At 44.0% G+C, this 17,849-nt stretch overlaps 2 protein-coding genes across 2 annotated transcripts in view; both read right to left on the bottom strand.

Annotated features, from left to right (window-relative positions):
- Nucleotides 1-17,849, bottom strand: part of LOC308677033 (nicotinamide riboside kinase 2-like) — an 828,951-nt gene that overhangs the window by 31,991 nt on the left and 779,111 nt on the right. The gene's annotated exons all lie outside the window — the stretch shown is intronic.
- ATCAY (ATCAY kinesin light chain interacting caytaxin) overlaps nt 16,638-17,849 on the bottom strand; it is a gene marked incomplete at its 5' end in the record, with an annotated part of 33,783 nt that continues 32,571 nt past the window's right edge. The window contains one exon of the mRNA XM_081314924.1: nt 16,638-17,849. This exon is cut by the window's right edge and continues 105 nt beyond it.

The raw sequence follows: 17,849 nt of genomic DNA, 5'->3' as shown, positions 1-17,849 counted from the left end.
CTTTGATTTGTAATGTTACACTTCCACCTGAGAAGTTCACACAGATCAAACATCTTCCTGAATCAGAACAAGATAAATGGTTTGAGGCAATGCAGGCTGAAATGGACAGTCTAAAGAAACTTCAAGTGTTTACGCCTGCAAGCCCTCCAGCAAACAAGAAAGTTATTGGTACTCGATGGGTCTACAGGATCAAAAAGAAGCCGAATGGTGAGTCGTTGTACAAGGCCAGACTCGTAGCCCAGGTTTTCGCTCAATGTTATCCTGAGGACTATACAAATACATACTCACCCACGGTGCGAACTGAAAGTGTGAAAATTGCTTTAGCCACTGCAACTATCCTTGGCCTGGAAGTTTTCCAGTTCGACGTTGAAACGGCTTATCTTCACGCTGATCTTGATGAGGACATCTACGTCAAAGGTCCTCCAGGTTTCCGACAGCAAGAAGGGGATACCTGGTTTCTACACAAAAGTCTTTATGGTCTGAAACAGTCTGGTTTAATGTGGTACTTATGTCTTTCTGACAAACTAAATTCAATGGGCTTTATTAAGTCCGAAACAGATGAATGCGTGTTTACTAAAAGATCCGGTAATAGGTATGAGATAATTCTTGTTTATGTCGATGATATTGTTTATATTGGTCCAAATAAGCAGATGAGTGAGGTTTTTGCTAAAGCTTTACAAAAGTTTTTCACGTTGAAGTCTTTAGGGTGTATTAACACTTATTTAGGTGTTCAAATTGCCAAAACTCAGAAGGGGTTCAGTCTTACACAGGAAGAGAAGATTGAACAACTGTTACATCACTGTAACATGGAGGACGCTAAGCCTGTGAGTATACCCATGCAAACTGATTTTCACATTTTGGCACATGAACCAAGTCCTGAGTTCGAAGATCAAACACTATATCGCTCAGTCATTGGGTCGCTGCTGTATATTAGTAGTTGGACTAGACCCGACATTGCACTTAGTGTTAATCTTTTATCACGACACGTAGGCAAGGCAAAACAGTTTCATTGGACATGTGTTAAAAAGTTATTGAGGTATCTAAAACACACCAAAGACATGAAGTTGTTGTTGGAACCCACACATACTGACTATGCAGAGTTATGTTGTTTTGCAGATTCAGATTGGGCGAGTGATAAGAAGTCACGGAAAAGTACATCAGGTTATATGATGTTTTTGAATGGATGTCCTGTTTACTGGCATGTGCGTAAACAGAATTTTGTTTCTTGTTCCTCTACAGAAGCTGAGTATGCTTGTGTGTCTGATGCATGCAATTCTTTAACCTGGTTTGATGCTTTAGTCACAGATATCTGGACACATCCGATTCGACCGATCACAGTGATGGAAGATAATGAATCTGTGGTTTATATTTCTGAAACACGTTTTACAGGTTCAAGGTCCAGACACATTGACATCCGATATCAAAACATAAGGCAACTGGTTAAACAAGGTTTTGTGTCATTACAGTATGTGCCTACACGTGATCAAATTGCTGACATGCTGAACAAACCACTTCCTACAGCTCAGCATGAGTATCTGCGTGAGAAGATGTGCCTTACTTGAGTCTTCACTTTGCTGACGAAAGAAGGGGAATGTCACTGCACGTTTTTTTCATTGTTCGTCAGAAAGTTCATTTCTAACTGTACATTTTCCCCTGCTCTCTGCACCTGTTGTGATAACTTATCTGGTAACCATAGTGAATCCCATATGACTAGCTATGTTATGGTTTCAGTCCGTTTATTGCGCATGTCTAGAGAAAGTTCTTTGCTGTTACTGACTATTACGTTAGGATGTAGTGAGCTAGCTCTGTATAATATATATTTAGTTTTTATATTTTTGTAAGTAAAAGATATTTAGTAAGATTATGCGTCGTGTTTTTATTGCCTTCCTGCAAGTGTATCATGCATTCTCTGAAGCACGGTCCGTCGCCCTCTACAAAGGTGATTTTTACCTTGACACTTCCTTCCTTTTTTCCTCTTTCCTCTCTCCTCCCCTCCCCTTTTCTTTTCCCCTTCCTTTTCCTTCTTTCACCTTTTCTCTTTTCCTCCCTCCCTCCCTCCCTTTCATTTTTCTCCACTCCCTTTTTCTTCCTTCTTTCCTTCCCTTCTTTTTCCTCCACTCCCTTTTTCTTTCCCCTTCCTCTTTCCTTCCTTCCGCTTCCTTTTTTCCCTTTCCTTCTTTCATTTACTTTTTTCTTTTTTTTCTTCTCCCTCCCTCCCCACATTTTTTTCTCTTTTTTCCCTCCCTTCCTCCCTGCCTCCCTTCCTTCCCCTTCCTTTGTTCTTTCCCTTTTCTCCTCTTTCTTTCCTTCCTTCCCTCCTTCTTTCCTTCCTTCCTTCCTTTCCTTCCCCAAAAGTGGGTGCATCTTAACAAATGAAGAAACACCAAGAAGCTTGAACAGGGGGGGGGGGGGGAATCCAGAATAACTACCAAAGTCCTTGTGGAAAATCACAGCAGCCCTTCAGAAGCCCACGTGGGTGTCGCAAAAGGCACAGGTCTTCTGGTTGCACGTTTTATATTTCCCCTAAAGTATCAGTTAATCCTCTTCTCTCGCTCGGTCAGTCATACTTATTATGACTGACCATAAGTCATAAGTCATACTTATTATGTGCTTCAACGTTTGTATTCGCTGGTCACGTTCCTGAGAGCCAGGAGGGATGGGTCAGCCAAAGAGTGCCGAGAGGCCATCACACCCTCCCGAGAATCGCCCCCTCTCAAGGACTCATCTTCTGCGATGAACCGAAGACCGTGAAGGACTCGAAACAGCCAGCTGGGGGTGCAGGCGCCAATGGCAAACAACAGAATAACAGAGAGGGAAGGGACCTTGGAGGTCTTCTAGTCCAGCCCCCTGCTCAAGCAGGAGAACCTATACCATCTCAGACAAGTGACCGTCTAGTCCAGACATGTCAAACACAAGGCCCGGGGGCCAGATCCGGCCCGCAAAACCATCCTGGAAACAGTGAGGGAACGGCCCCCACTGCCTTGGCCTTGGCCCAGAGACCCTCAGACCTGTCCCACTCCTGCCCAGGCCCCCATAGGCACCCTTGATGCGAACGTTGTAGAACTGGCCATGCCCACCCAGTAGGCCATACGCACTCTGGCCACGCCCACCCTGGCCATACCCACCCGGCCCCTTGAGGGCAACCACAATGCTGATGTGGCCCTCAATGAAATTGAGTTTGACACCCCTGGTCTAGCCTCTTCTTAAAAGCCTCCAGTGATGGAGCACCTACAACTTCTGGTGGCAAGCTGTTCCACTGGTTAATTGTCCTCACTGTTAAGAGGTTTCTCCTTAATTCCAGGTTGCTTCTCTCCTCCATCAGTTTCCATCCGCTGCTTCTTGTCCTGCCTTCAGGTGCTTTGGAGAATAGGCTGACCCCCCCCCTCTTATTTGGGGCAGCCCCTCAAATACTGGAAGACCGCTATCATGTCACCCCCAGTCCTTTTCAGGAAACAGGATAACAGAGTTGGAAGGCACCTTGAAGGTCTTCTAGTCCAACCCCCTGCTCAAGCAAGAGACCCTGTAATACTTCAGACCAGTGAGTGTCCGGTCTCTTCTTAAAAGCCTCCAGTGATGGAGCACCCACAACTTTTGAAGGCAACGTCCGTTCCACTGGTTAATTGTCCTCACTGACAGGAAATGTCTTTTTTTCCCCCTACTGTAGTTTTGAAATTAGCTAAACTGGTAGTCAGCTCCACCACTCATGGTAGTGTGGGAAGTCATCTCCCCAGAGAAGGAAATATTAAAAGGGCAGGAAAATACATTTCCTAAAAAGAAGTTAAAAGGCAGAAAAGCATGCCCAGGTTTTCTTAATAGCCCCAAGTCTCCCTCCCCCCAAGCAGAAACCAACTCTATAGAAATGCAGATGTAAACCATTCAGGAAGGCTGAAGCTAAGAAGACTTCTAAAATCTACATACCCCTGCCCCAGGGAGGTGGGCTTGGACAGACAACCAGCAAGAATCCTAGAGGGGCACACCTAGGCTCAGGACAGAATACATGACAAAGTTAAGATAGGCAAAAAACTGGTAAGTGAGCACCTGTCCAGCCTAGACGAGTTCAAATCACCAGGACCAGATGGATTACACCCGAAAGGTTCTCAAGGAACTGGCAGACGTGATCTCAGAACCACTGAACTATATTTTTCAAAGATCCTGGAGCACTGGGGAACTACCAGAGGACTGGAAGAGAGCTGATGTAGTTCCCATCTTCAAAAAAGGGGAAAAAATAGATCCAGGAAACTACAGACCTATCAGCCTGACCTCAATACCTGGGAAGATTCTGGAAAAGATAATCAAACAATGAATCAGCGAGCACCTAGAGGCAAACAAAGTCATTAGCCAACATGGGTTTGTCAAAAACAGATCATGCCAGACAAATCTTATTACATTCTTTGACCAAGTGACAAAATTAGTGGACCAGAGGAATGCGGTAGATATAATTTACTTGGACGTCAGTAAGGCATTTGATAAAGTAGATCACAACCTACTACTTGATAAGATAGAAAAATGTGGGTTAGATAGCATCACCACCAGATGGATTCGTAGCTGGCTGACAGGCCGTACTCAGCGTGTGGTCCTCAATGGAACCGCATCTACATGGAAGGAAGTGTGTAGTGGGGTGCCCCAGGGCTCTGTTCTGGGCCCAGTGCTCTTCAACATCTTCATCAACGATTTGGATGAGGGGATAGATGGGGAACTCATCAAATTTGCAGACGACACCAAGCTGGCAGGAATAGCCAATACTCCAGAAGATAGGCTTAAAATACAGGAGGATCTGGACAAACCCGAACACTGGGCACTATCTAACAAAATGAAATTCAATGGTGAAAAAAGTAAGGTTCTGCATTTAGGCAGGAAAAATCAAATGCACAGGTATAGTATAGGTGGTACCTAGCTCAATAGTAGCAACTGTGAGAGGGATCTCGGAGTCCTAGTGGACAATCACTTAAATATGAGCCAGCCGTGTGCTGCAGCTGCCAAAAAAGCCAACACAGTGCTAGGCTGCATTAACAGAGGGATAGAATCAAGATTACGTGAAGTACTAATACCACTTTACCACAATGTAAAAAAGATGTTGAGAAGGGCAACAAAGATGATTGGGGGACTGGAGGCTAAAACATATCGGGAACAGTTGCTGGAATTGGGTATGTGTAGTTTAACAAAGAGAAGGGTGAGGGGTAACATGATAGCAGTGTTCCAATATCTCAGGGGCTGCCCCAAAGAAGAGGGAGTCAAGCTATTCTCCAAAGCACCTGAAAGCAGGACAAGAAGCAACGGATGGAAACTAGTCAAGGAGAGAAGCAGCCTAGAACTAAGGAGAAACTTTCCTGACGGCGAGGACAATTAACCAGTGGAACAACCTTCCTCCAGAAGTGGTGAATGCTCCAACACTGGAGGTTTTTAAGAAGCGACTGGACAGCCATTTGCCTGAAATGGTATAGGGTTTCCTGCCTGAGCAGGGGGTTGGACTAGATGACCTCCAAGGTCCCTTCCAACTACTACTACTTCTTCTTCTTCTTCTTCTTCTTCTTCTTCTTCTTATTATTATTATTATTATTATTATTATTATTATTATTATTATTATTATTATTATTATTTATTATTATTATTATTATTATTATTATTATTATTATTATTATTATTATTATTATTATTATTATTATTATTATTATTATTATTGTTTTGGCACCCCAGGATGGGACTCCAAGCTAACCTCTCCAATGGACTGAGACTGGTAAGCCCATCCTGCCGGCAGCAGACCCCTTTGTGTCTGTGGATGGATTTCCCAGGCCCTGCCCATGTGGAGTCAGGGTAGTAAAGGGAGTTTTGGGTTTGAGCTTAAGGGCTGCTTTGGAAAGAAGGTGAAGGTGAGTACCTCTAAATTTTAACTTTAAAGCCCAGGGGGGGAGGAGTTCTTGTTCTCATGTCTTTCAGCTCTGCACAGATGACATCCCCCCCCCTAAACCTTTGGAAGAAGAGCACACGCTGACACATGCCATGGAGCCATGGAATTGAGTTTTGAATCCAGCCATCTACAAAAAAGCCACCATACAACCTGAGGATGCCCCAAGTCCTACCAGTCCCCCAGATACCTGTGAACAGCTGAAGGAAGGTGCCATGGGACCCCACGTGAAGCCTTAGAAGAAAAATTGGACTGTTGGGGGGGGGGAGGGTGGAAACTCATTGTAAAGTTTTCTTTCTTGCTTCATCTGTATTGTAATAAGCCAGTTGAATGTATTTATGGAGAGATGGCATTTGGGAACAGTTGGCACAGCAAGTCCTGAACACCTTGGGACTTCTGTCTGGTGGGAGGAAAAATTTATCCAGAATGTTTGTATTGCCTGTTTGTATTAGTAGCTACACAGACACAGACACACACACACACACACACACACACACACAAACACACACACACCATTTAGAATCACACTGAGTCTCCCTTCTACTTACCTTCAGTAAAGCTCCAACCTTCAGCAAAATTCCAAGGGGGAGGGAACCAGGACCCCTCAGGTGATTTGCAATTCATATGCCATGAGGAGGTATCCGGAAAGAGATCTAAGCCCTGAATATCTTGCTCTGGTGGACTCAGATTGGGCTCACTATGTGCAATTTAAAGGATGGAATAGCCTTATCAGTTGGACATTACAAATTACAAGCCTGGATGCAGTGAATTAAGAGCTAAGGCAGAAAAAACAACTCTTGAAAATGGGCAGCCAGTGGTTAGGTGCTGAGGCAAACCATGGCTGTGAAGATTTTTTGGGAGCAATGTACAAACCTGACTGGAAGCTAAAGGTGACATCCAACATTTGAAAAATAATTGGCACAGAATATTGGTAACTATAAATTTCTTTTCCACCTAATTTTTGCCCTGACTTTTAGAACTTTATGGGCAGGAATCCTTTTTTTTTTTTGCATTAACAGTTTAAAGTTTGCTTACCAAGTATCCCTGATCAGACCAATTTTAATCTTGTGCCAGTAAGTGTGTCATTCACACACTTAGGGCACAAAGGGGGTGGGGGGATTGTGGCAAGTCATCTCCCCAGAGAAGGAAATATTAAAAGGGCAGGAAAATACATTTCCTAAAAAGAAGTTAAAAGGCAGAAAAGCATGCCCAGGTTTTCTTAATAGCCCCAAGTCTCCCTCCCCCAAGCAGAAACCAACTCTATAGAAATGCAGATGTAAACCATTCAGGAAGGTTGAAGCTAAGACTTCTAAAATCTACATACCCCTGCCCCAGGGAGGTGGGCTTGGACAGACAATCAGCAAGAATCCTAGAGGGGTACACCTAGGTCAGGACAGAATACATGACAAAGGAAATACAAAGCTTGAAACAGGAAATAACTCCAGACAATAGAGTCCAAGGGGTATTAAAAACCCACTACCCACATGTGCTCAGCCCTTCTTTTCCTGTTGGATCCCTCTTTCTGTCTGCCTTTCCTCTGCAATAAACTACAACCTTCTTCCCAAAGCAGTTGCCATGTTTATTCCCCGCTTGGAGGAACCATGATGGAGACTTTTCTTCCTACAGTAGCAAATTCCAATGGTGAATTATGAATGTTCTGGAGAACTCCATAGTCCCAACTCCTGAGCCTGCCATTCAAGGGACAACTCAACCATCAGCACAATTTCTCTGAACTAGAAGAGAACAGAACAGAACAGAATAGAATGCAGAATAAAATAGAATAGATAATTAGATGAATAGAAGGGAATGGAATGGAATAGAGAAAATGTGGAATGGAATAGAATGGAATGGAATGGAGTAGAGTAGAGTAGAGTAGAGTAGAGTAGAGTAGAATAGAATAGAATAGAATAGAATAGAATAGAATAGAATAGAATAGAATAGAATAGAATAGAATAGAATAGAATAGAATAGAAGTTGGAAGGGACCTTGGAGGTCTTCTAGTCCAACCCCCTACTCAAGCAGGAAACCCTACAGAGGAAACCCCTTTGAAACCCCATGGAATACTCTTTCTCCGAGGCACTCTCCCACCCTTGAAGCATTAAGGAGCATGAGTTGGAAGATTGTCCTCACTGCCTTGAATTAGCCATGTCTGCTAAAATCTGCGAAAGGAAACAGAGACGACCAAAACGGCGCTTTTTAAACTTACGACAGGAAAAGAAGCATCTCACGGAAGGCTCGGAAGTTTTAATGAAACATTTGAATTTCCTTAGGCTTCAAACAGCAAAAAAGAAGAAGAAGAATCATAATGACAATAACGTAACGTACTTGATAGGAATCAGTCTCTCGTAGAGGTTAAGCCCACTAAGTACAGACATGTTTAACGTAGCCTTAACGAACGATACAAGCTGTTGTATTTCCAACAGAAGACATCCACTTTAACGGAGTAGGAGGGAGAGGGAAATGCATGGGTGTTGTACCCTGTCTTGGTATCAAGAGTTTGATATTTTGACATGCTCCGTTGATAATTACAGGGAAGCGTACCAAAACCCATGGGTATTTACATGTGGATTTTACATGTGTACATATTTCTCCATTGACACAGAGGTGAAACCAGCGAGCAAGTCTCCAAAGCCAAAAGGAACACGGGAATGTTTTGCAAGCTTTCTCCCTGTCTTTCTCTTTCCCTTCCTTTCTCCCTCATTCTCTTGCTTTCTCTTTCTTCCTTTCTTTGCCTCTCTCCCTCTCTCTCCCTTTCTTTCCGTCTCCCTCCCTCTCCCTCTCCCTCCAGTTTTTCTTCAGCAGCTAGAGAAAAAGTAGGACTTGGAGAGCTCATGAAACATCTCGAGTGACCTTGAAGCAACCCCCAATCGTTGCCTCTCCTAAATCACTGGTGTGAAAGGGACAGAAGCTGATGTGTTTTCTAGAAACATTCCGGAATTAATAACTTAATTAGCCGCTCAGAGCCGCTTTGGAACCACTAGATGGGCGGGGTATAAACTTGAAGAAATAAAATCAATAGCTCATTGAAGGAGGTGACACTGCTGACCCTTGACTTAATGCTCAAAGTTGTGGTCACCTATCATGAGATGCTGCAAACAGAGGTAAATGTGGGCCGGTTGCCAAAGGCCCAAAATAGATAGATTAGATTATAGATTTATTAAATTTATATGCCGCCCTTCTCCCCAAGGACTCAGGGCGGCTCACAACAATAAAAAATTAAAAAAACATAAAGTACAAAATTTAAAAAAGAATTAAACAATGGATGTAATAAATAAATGACAATTTAACCCAATAAAAGCCAAATTTAAAACCATAGTCAGTCCAGGCCCGCTTGTTGGAACATCCATGTTTTCAGGTCACGGCGGAAGGACCGAAGGTCAGGGGCCGTCCGCAGCTCTGGAGGCAGTTCATTCCAGAGGGTTGGCGCGCCCACAGAGAAGGCTCTCCCCCTGTGGGTTGCCAGCCGGCATTGCCTGGCCGACGGAACCCTGAGAAGGCCGACTCTGTGGGAGCGAACTGGGCGATGGGAGGTTGACATTGGCAGCAGGTGGTCTCACAAGTACCCTGGGCCTAAGCCATGTAGGGCTTTAAAGGTAATTACCAGCACCTTGAATCGCACCCGGAGGGCAACCGGAAGCCAATGCAGCTCGCGCAGGAGAGGTGTAACATGGGAGTATCGAGATCCTCCCATAAGCACCCACGCAGCTGCATTTTGCACCAGCTGAAGCCTCCGGGTGCACTTCAATGTGAACACGTGGCCACTGGGGGGCAGGGATGGAGGCGGCTATCAGAACCCAGTAACTGAGATTTCCAGTTTTGCGCAGTAGCACAGCAGCTGAGGGGATTGCGGGGCTCCGCACCCTATGGCTGATTTCTGCCTGCCCTAAATGGGCCTGAAGTTGCCCCATAGAGGCAACATAGAAGGGGGGAAGTCCCGCCAATTGCGCAGAGATGGTGGTCGATCCAATCGGTTTGAAAAAGCCCTCCAGAAACCGGCAGGAGAAAGGCTAGCTTAACTTCCGAGTCTAGCCCAAGCGACAAGCAACCGAAGTCCGAAAGTACTACTTGAAGCTGACTGTAAACAACATGTTTGGAACTGGGTAAGAACAGCGATTTTTTCTCTTCTATTTGGAAATTGATTTCCTGGGGGAAAAAAACAAGAAGCAAAAAGCCTCCAAAAGTGAGGAGGGGGACCTTTGCCCCACCCTCCTGCAGACGGAAGCAGCGAATTAAACCTTTCAGGGGAACAGAAATATATTGAAATGAAAAGAATATAAGACTTAATTTGGATAAGTTTGAAATCAGTGGAATCTGTTAAGATTTTCTTTTTATATCAGAACCCTGAAACTGAGTCATAAGTAGCTCTGAGGAAGTCCGTTGGTCATTAAGATCGTAAGTCAGGGACTACCTATACACACAACTGCTTGTACGAAGGAGAGCTGTGTATATAAAGCTCAAATCTGTGTCAAGGAGAGCTTTGTATACGAACTTCAAACCTACAAGCAACAGACGGCCATTAAGTGGCTGGTCGTAAGTCTGAGGACTACCTGAACACTCAACTGCTTGTGCCAAGGAGTTTTGTATACAGAGTTCAAACCCACAAGCTACACACAGCCATTAAGTGGCTGGTCATAAGTCTGAGGACTACCTGAATACCCAACTGCTTGTTCTAAGGAAAGCCTTGCATATGAACTTCAAACCCACAAGCAACACACGGCCATTAAGTGGCTGGTCGTAAGTCTGAGGACTACCTGAACACCCAACTGCTTGTGTCAAGGACAGCTTTGTATACAAACTTCAAACCCACAAGCAACACACAGTCTCCACTGTACAAAATGCACCGCATAGTAAGCCATATTGTTGGTCACAAGCACCCGTCTCTTAAGTGCCTGAAACTCCTCTTTTGAGTATCCGAATGCTCCAGACTGTCTTTATCACGGGGCAATGTAAAATAATTATTTCTGACAAAAACAAGGCAAAACAACGGGTCTCTTCTATTCCTTGCACAACAGCACAATCGCAACTGTCAAGTGTTCTCCATTTTAGTTGTTGTTGTTCGTCTTATATGTTCCTACTGTGTTCCAGTTCCAGCTAGGGCCCAGAGATGATTTTCTTTTTTATTATTATTATTATTATTATTATTATTATTATTATTATTATTATTATTATTATTATTATTATTATTATTATTATTATTATTATTATTATTATTATTATTAATTGAATTTATATACCGCCCTATTCCCGAAGGACTCAGGGCGGTTCACAGGGCAAGTTAAAAACAATACAAAAAGAGAGAATAAAATAGAATTAAATTAATACAAGCCCACAAAATTAAGATAACGTTAAAATTGAAATTTAAAATTAATTTAATTTAAAATCCCTCAGTCCAGGCCAGACAATTCAAACAACCAGGTTTTTAAGTCCCGGCGAAACGAGCGAAGGTCGGGGGCAGTCCGAAGTTCCATCGGCAGTTCGTTCCAAAGGGCGGGCGCGCCCACAGAGAACGCCCTCCCCCTGGGAATCACCCGCCGGCAATCTCTAACCAGCGGAACCCTAAGGAGGCCCTCCCTGTGGGCGCGCACAGGATGATGGGAAACTGATTTTCTTTGACGACATTTCGCTTCTCATCCCAGAAGCTTCTTCAGCTCTGACTGGATGGTGAAGGGTGGAAGGATTTATACTCCTTGCAGACAGCTGGTCATTTGCATCCTTTCAGAGGGTTGTTGAGGCTACTTGAAGTTTTGTCTGTGTCCTCAGGGTCACCTGAGGGGTGCAAATGGTTGTGGAGCCTTCTTGGCTGCAGGCTGAAGTCTACACACCCACTTGCAGCACTCAGGTGACCCTGAGGACACAGAGAAACCTACAAGGGGCCTCAACGACCCTCCAAAAGGATGCAAATGACCAGCTGTCTGCAAGGAGTATAAATCCTCCCCTTCCCCGCCATCCAGCCAGAGCTGAAGAAGCTTCTGGGATGAGAAGAGAAATGTCTTCAAAGAAAAACAAGGAGGTCCAGTTGCCTCCTGAAGAAAGAAAAAAAGCACTTTTGGGACAACCATGAGCTGGATGATTGAGCATCTCCATAGACCAATTCCAGCTTGTTTCTGCCAAAAAAAAAAGTGTGGCTGCTTCAAGGCAAAAATCTGGATATTCTCTCTCCTATCTGATCGTACCACAGATACCCCTCAACTTTTACGATCACAATTGGAACCCGAATAATTGTTGCTGAGCAAGGCAGCTGAGCAGTGAATCGCAGCTGATTTTACAATTTTTTTTTTGCCACAGTTGTTAAGTGAATCCTGCTTTCTCCGGTCATTTGGCTTGTCGGAAGCTGGCTGGGAAGAGGATCACGTGATTCCAGGGTGCTACAACCATCGTAAATACAAGCAGGCTGACAAGCACCCAAATTTTGATCATGTTAACTTGTGTGGATGCTGTAAATAGGATAAGTGGTCCTAAGTCATTTTTCTTCCAGAGTTGTTGCAATTTCAGTCGCTAAACGAACAATTGTTAAGTCAAGGACTACCTTTTTTTTAGAATCCCATCTAAAAAAAAAAAGTAAGTGGTGAATTTGGGATAACTGGTCCTTTTTACTTTTGTTCCTTCTGTGCACCCACATCACAACAATCAAACTGACACAAGGTAGAGGCCATAACTGCACTTTGAATTAATTAACTTTCTTTCAAAGAGAGAACAGCAAACAGGAATTCTACCAAGGAAGTCACACAAAAGAACAGAATAACACAATTGGAAGGGACCTTGGAGGTCTTCTAGTCCAACCCCCTGCTCAGACAGGAACCCCTACACCATTTCAGACAAATGGCTGTCCACTCTCTTCTTAAAAACTTCCAGCGTTGGAGCATTCACAACTTCTGGCGGCTGGTTGCTCTACTGGTTAATTGTTCCATGCATGTTCTATGTATGTTTTCTACAAAAACATACCTTTGCAAATTGTTAAAACTTTTGAAGGTTGGGTTTTTGTGAACCTGGATTGGGATTTAAGAGAGGCGGCTGTGTAAATATTGAAAACCATGAGCTGGGATGTCCACAGGTGCTTGTCAGAAAAATCAAGATAATCTTGGCAGCGCAACCGATATAAAACCAGAAGAAGCTCCAGTGGGAGAGCCACACTGGAAAAATAAGGAGAAATTTCCTGACAGCGAGAGCAATTAATCAGTGGAACTGCTTGCCTCCAGAGGTTATAGGTACTCCAACAATGGAGATTTTTTAAGAGACTGGACAGCCATTTGTCTGAAATGGTATGTCTCTTGTTTGAGCAGGGGGTTGGACTAAATGACCTGCAACATCACATTCCGTTCTAAAATTCTATGAACTTTCATAGCTGCCTTCTTGACTTTTTGACCAACCGGTGTGGAGATCTGCTTGATCAGGCCATCCAGATATCTCCCAAAAGCCAGGTACCAAAACAGCTGGAAAAGACAGCCTGACCTCAGCTGATCAGAGCCAAAAGTCTACTGTTTCTTCTCTTTCCCTTCCTTCTTGTATCATGACTGACAGCTCCCAAATTTCAGTGCAGAGCAAGACATACCTAAAGCTCAAGCCACTCTTTGCACAAGCCTTCACAAGGGATAAAAGATACCGTCCCAATCTCCGATCTATCACCTGGTGGCCCTCCATCACCTTTGCCTGATGTTGTAAGTACCTGGTAGATGCATGCATATTGCTCAAAAATCCCAGGGCTGTAAAATTAGACTGAGAAGCAATGGAATGGAATGGAATGGAATGGAATGGAATGGAATGGAATAGAATAGAATAGAATAGAATAGAATAGAATAGAATAGAATAGAATAGAATAGAATAGAATAGAATAGAATAGAATAGAATAGAATAGAATTGAACAGAATTACAGAATAGAATAGAATAGAATAGGAAGAAGAATAGAATAGAATAGAATAGAATAGAATAGAATAGAATAGAATAGAATAAGAGTTGGAAGGGACCTTGGAGGTCTACTAGTCCAACCCCCTGCTCAGGCAGGAAACCCTATACCAGGGGTGTCAAACTGCCGGCCCACAGGCCGGATGCATCATCCGGAAGCCGCACCCAGCCCATTGCCGGCAATGGCAAAACCATCCCGATACGTTGCGCGATGTCACGTGACTTCGCGAGTTTGACATATCTGCCCTATACCATTTTAGACAAATGGCTGTCCAGTCTCTTCTTAAAAACTTGCACTGTTGGAGCATTCACAACTTCTGGAGGCAAGGAGTTCCACTGGTTAATTGTCCTCATTGTTAGGAAGTTTCTCCTTAATTCTGGGTTGCTTCTCTCCTTGATTAGTTTCCATCCTTTGCTTCTTGTCCTGCTTTCAGGTGCTTTGGGGAATGGCTTGACTCCCTCTTCTTTGGGGCAGCCCCTTGGATATTGGAAGACTGCTATCATGTCACCCCTCACCCTTCTCTTCGTTAAACTACACATACCCAATTCCAGCAACCGTTCCCTATATGTATTAGCCTCGGGTCCCCCAATCATCTTTGTTGCTCTTCTCTGTACCCTTTCTAGAGTCTCAACAGCTTTTTTACAGTGTGGTGACCAAAACTGGATGCCGTATTCTAGGTGTAGCCTTACTAAGGCTTTTATAGAGTGGTATTAGTACCTGACGTGATCTGGACTGAATCTCTCTGTTAATGCAACTCCATTTGCGCTTTAATTGGAGAAGACAAGATCCTGGGAATTGTAGACAGTCCCAAATCGCTCAGGAATTTGAATCCAACTCAAACTGGATTGAGTTGCAATCTGAATTTGCACACACACACACACACACACACACACACACCCTAAGCACAACCATGTGGGCATTTCCTTACCTAAATCACCCTTCAGGGCAATTTTAAACCAGGGGCTTCTATATTTGCCTTGGAAAAAAATGGACCAGAAAAATTCTTCCTCCATGTTTATTTCTTCAAGGAAGCTCCATTAATTGGACGTTATATTTTTTGTGTTGAAACTGGGCAATCCCTGCTCAGCATCGTAACATTTGAGACAGCCCTCCTCAATCCTAGGCCAATGGAGAAATAAAAACTTTTAACACTCATTTAGATTATTGTTTGACTTCAGATGTTGGCTTATCTGTGACTTAATTCCCGGAGAAGTAAGTAGAAAACAGCTACTGGATCAGTTTTTATTTTCGTCTCCGTTCAGACAGAAAAAGGGGACCAGCAACTCCCAGCAACTCCAGACAGGATGGCTAATAACAGGGTTGATTGAGAGAGATGCAACTCAACACCTGGAAGGCTGCCGATGCCTAACGCTTTCCAATTCTTCTCCCATTCTAATCCCTACAATCCCAAGGCCCTTCCCTACCTTCAAAAACTAAACGGACAACAAGTCGCATGCACAGAAGACAGGCGAAATATCCTGTAAAATGATTTTAAAAATGGGGAAATCGCAGGTTCCCTTAAGAGGCTTCTGCAGGGCACCCCAAACATACCTTGATATGTTCTAGGTGTCTCTTGTGAACACAACACTGGCTTTGCGCGTACACAGTCCTAACTTTGTCTATGGAGATTCTGAGTCATCCAGATCATGGCTGTCCCAGAGGTGCTTCTGCAAAAGGCAACTGGACTTCCTTTTTTTTTCCCTTTGAAGACGTTTCGCTTCTCATCCCAGAAGCTTCTTCAGCTGAAGCACAAATGGTTCTCGCAGTCTGCCATGTTTTCTGGAAATCCGTCCATCCTCCCGCAGCATTTGAAGGAGGTTCATCCCCAAGTGCACAGCTAAATTATCAGTGGAGATTCTCAGTCATCCAGGTCACGATTGTCCCAAAGGTGCTTTTTTTCAGGAGGCCACTGGACTTTCTTGTTTTTCCTTGAAGACGTTTCGCTTCTCATCCCAGAAGCTTCTTCAGCTCTGACTGGACGGTGGGGAAGGGAAGGATTTATACTCCTTGCAGACAGCTGGTCATTAGTACTCTCTCTGAGAGTCATTGAGGCCACCTGGAGTGCAAATGGGTATGAAGCCTTGAGCCTGCAGCCAAGAATACTCCACACCCATTCGCACCACTCAGGTGAGTCTGAGGAAACAGATAAACCTCCAAGGGGCCTCAATGACTCTGTAAAAGGATGCAAATGACCAGCTGTCTGCAAGGAGTATAAATCCTTCCATTCCCCACCATCCAGTCAGAGCCAAAGAAGCTTCTTGATTGAGAAGCGAAACGTCTTCACAGGCAAAACAAGAGAGTCCAGTTGCCTCCTGAAAAAAGCGCCTTTGGGACAATGTCCTAACTTATAATCCCTGGCATTTCCCACCAGGTGGGTTTCAGTGAGGACAATCCCTTTCTCTGTACCCGCCATTCCCCTCAAAAAAACGGTCCTTTTCAGATGGATGATGCAGTCCTGGCTAACCAGAGCAGCGACCTAAAACCGCAGCTTCACAAATGGTCTGGGCTCTTTTGCCACTGATCCAGGCAACCTTTTAACAGTTCCAATTTGCCCCCCCCACAGTTCTTTTGCTGCTTATTTACAATGCGTTAAAAGATAAAGCAATTTTGGAAATGTGTACACTGGATTGTAAAGTCTTTCTCTCTCTCTCTCTCTCTCTCTCTCTCTCTCTCTCTCTCTCTCTCTCTCTCTCTCTCTCTCTCTCTCTCTCTCTCTCTCTTTGTAATGTTCAACAGTTGCACGTGAATGGACCAGCACACACAGGATGCTCTCCTAATAATAAAAAAGGTGATACTTTTCTGTCTGCAACACAACTGCGAATGAATTCTCCTTCGTTTGGCGTCTGCTGTTAACTTTCCTTTCCCTACAGTAAGTCCCTTTTTATAATAATAATAATAATAATAGGTTGGAAGGGATCTTGGAGGTCATCTAGTCCAACCCCCTGCTCAGGCAGGAAACCCTATACTTCCTGGATTGGAATAACATTTCAGTGAGAAGCTGCACAAGAATCTTAATGCAATTTCCTGCAGTGTTGAACAACAGGTGGAGGCTGGACCGATATTGTTAACATTCAAAGAGATGTAGGAAAGAAAAAAAGATTTTCGGATCCTATTTTAAGGGAGGGAAGGAACTGTACGTCCCCAAATTGATTCCAGACTTGATCACTAAGCTCCTAAATCTTTCCAGGCCTCTCCCACTAAATCACTGTCAATGTTTTTATTCCCACTGGATAGTCCTCACGTTTATTGTGCTGGAAAGAAAGGCAGTACCGAAATGTGATTTCTTGCTCAAGGAAAAACGTGCATCTTGTTTTAATGTTTGCATGTTGTGACTCGGCTGGTTAAAGTCGGCTTCCTTTCCTGGTTTTTTTTTTGCTCGTTCTAGGAAATCTTGGTGTGTTTGCAACTTCCATCCCATCCGGATACAAAAGGACAGGGTGATTGTCCAGTGTCGTAAAAAAACGATCAAAGTCCTAATTGCATTTTGATGCTGATGGTTGAAGGACATTCTTTACTTCTGGGGAACCGTAGGATGTAGAGAGAGAATCTTTCAAAAGGAAAGCTTGGATCAATGTTCTATTTCACATTATTTGCCGGAGGGGGATCTCAACACGAGCCCCACCCACCCCATTCGAGGGTTAAGGAGGGATCGACTTTCCACGTCTGTTGGAACAGGCCTACGCAAACCACCTCTGAAAGCAGAAGAAAGCTTAAGCTCTTTGGGACACAGCGGTGCATGAGGCAAACATCTGTTTTTACAATTATCTGGCACGAAAAAGGTGCTTTCCACGTTGGCGTTGCAATGCTGGTTTCTGACTTGCAGCAACTGCAGGAAAAGCCTTGCCGTGTAAAACATCCAGATTTCCAGTTTTCTCGACTAGATGCAGAATCTCTCTGGAAACTCAAGCGCTCAATGCCTTTCCTGGAAGGACTCCCTTCGTCTGCAAACTTCGTGGGGGGGATGGAGCCTCACAAGTTGACTTTGCCTCTGGTGGTGGAGAAACAGCAGGTTGCTTCTTCCGATGTACAGAAGATGAGATGTTTACA

Source organism: Vipera berus, assembly GCF_964194415.1.
Source record: "Vipera berus genome assembly, chromosome: 1".
Taxonomy (NCBI): Eukaryota; Metazoa; Chordata; class Lepidosauria; order Squamata; family Viperidae; genus Vipera; species Vipera berus.
The sequence above is the reverse complement of the archived record's forward strand: the minus strand, read 5'-3'. Positions and strand labels throughout refer to the sequence as shown.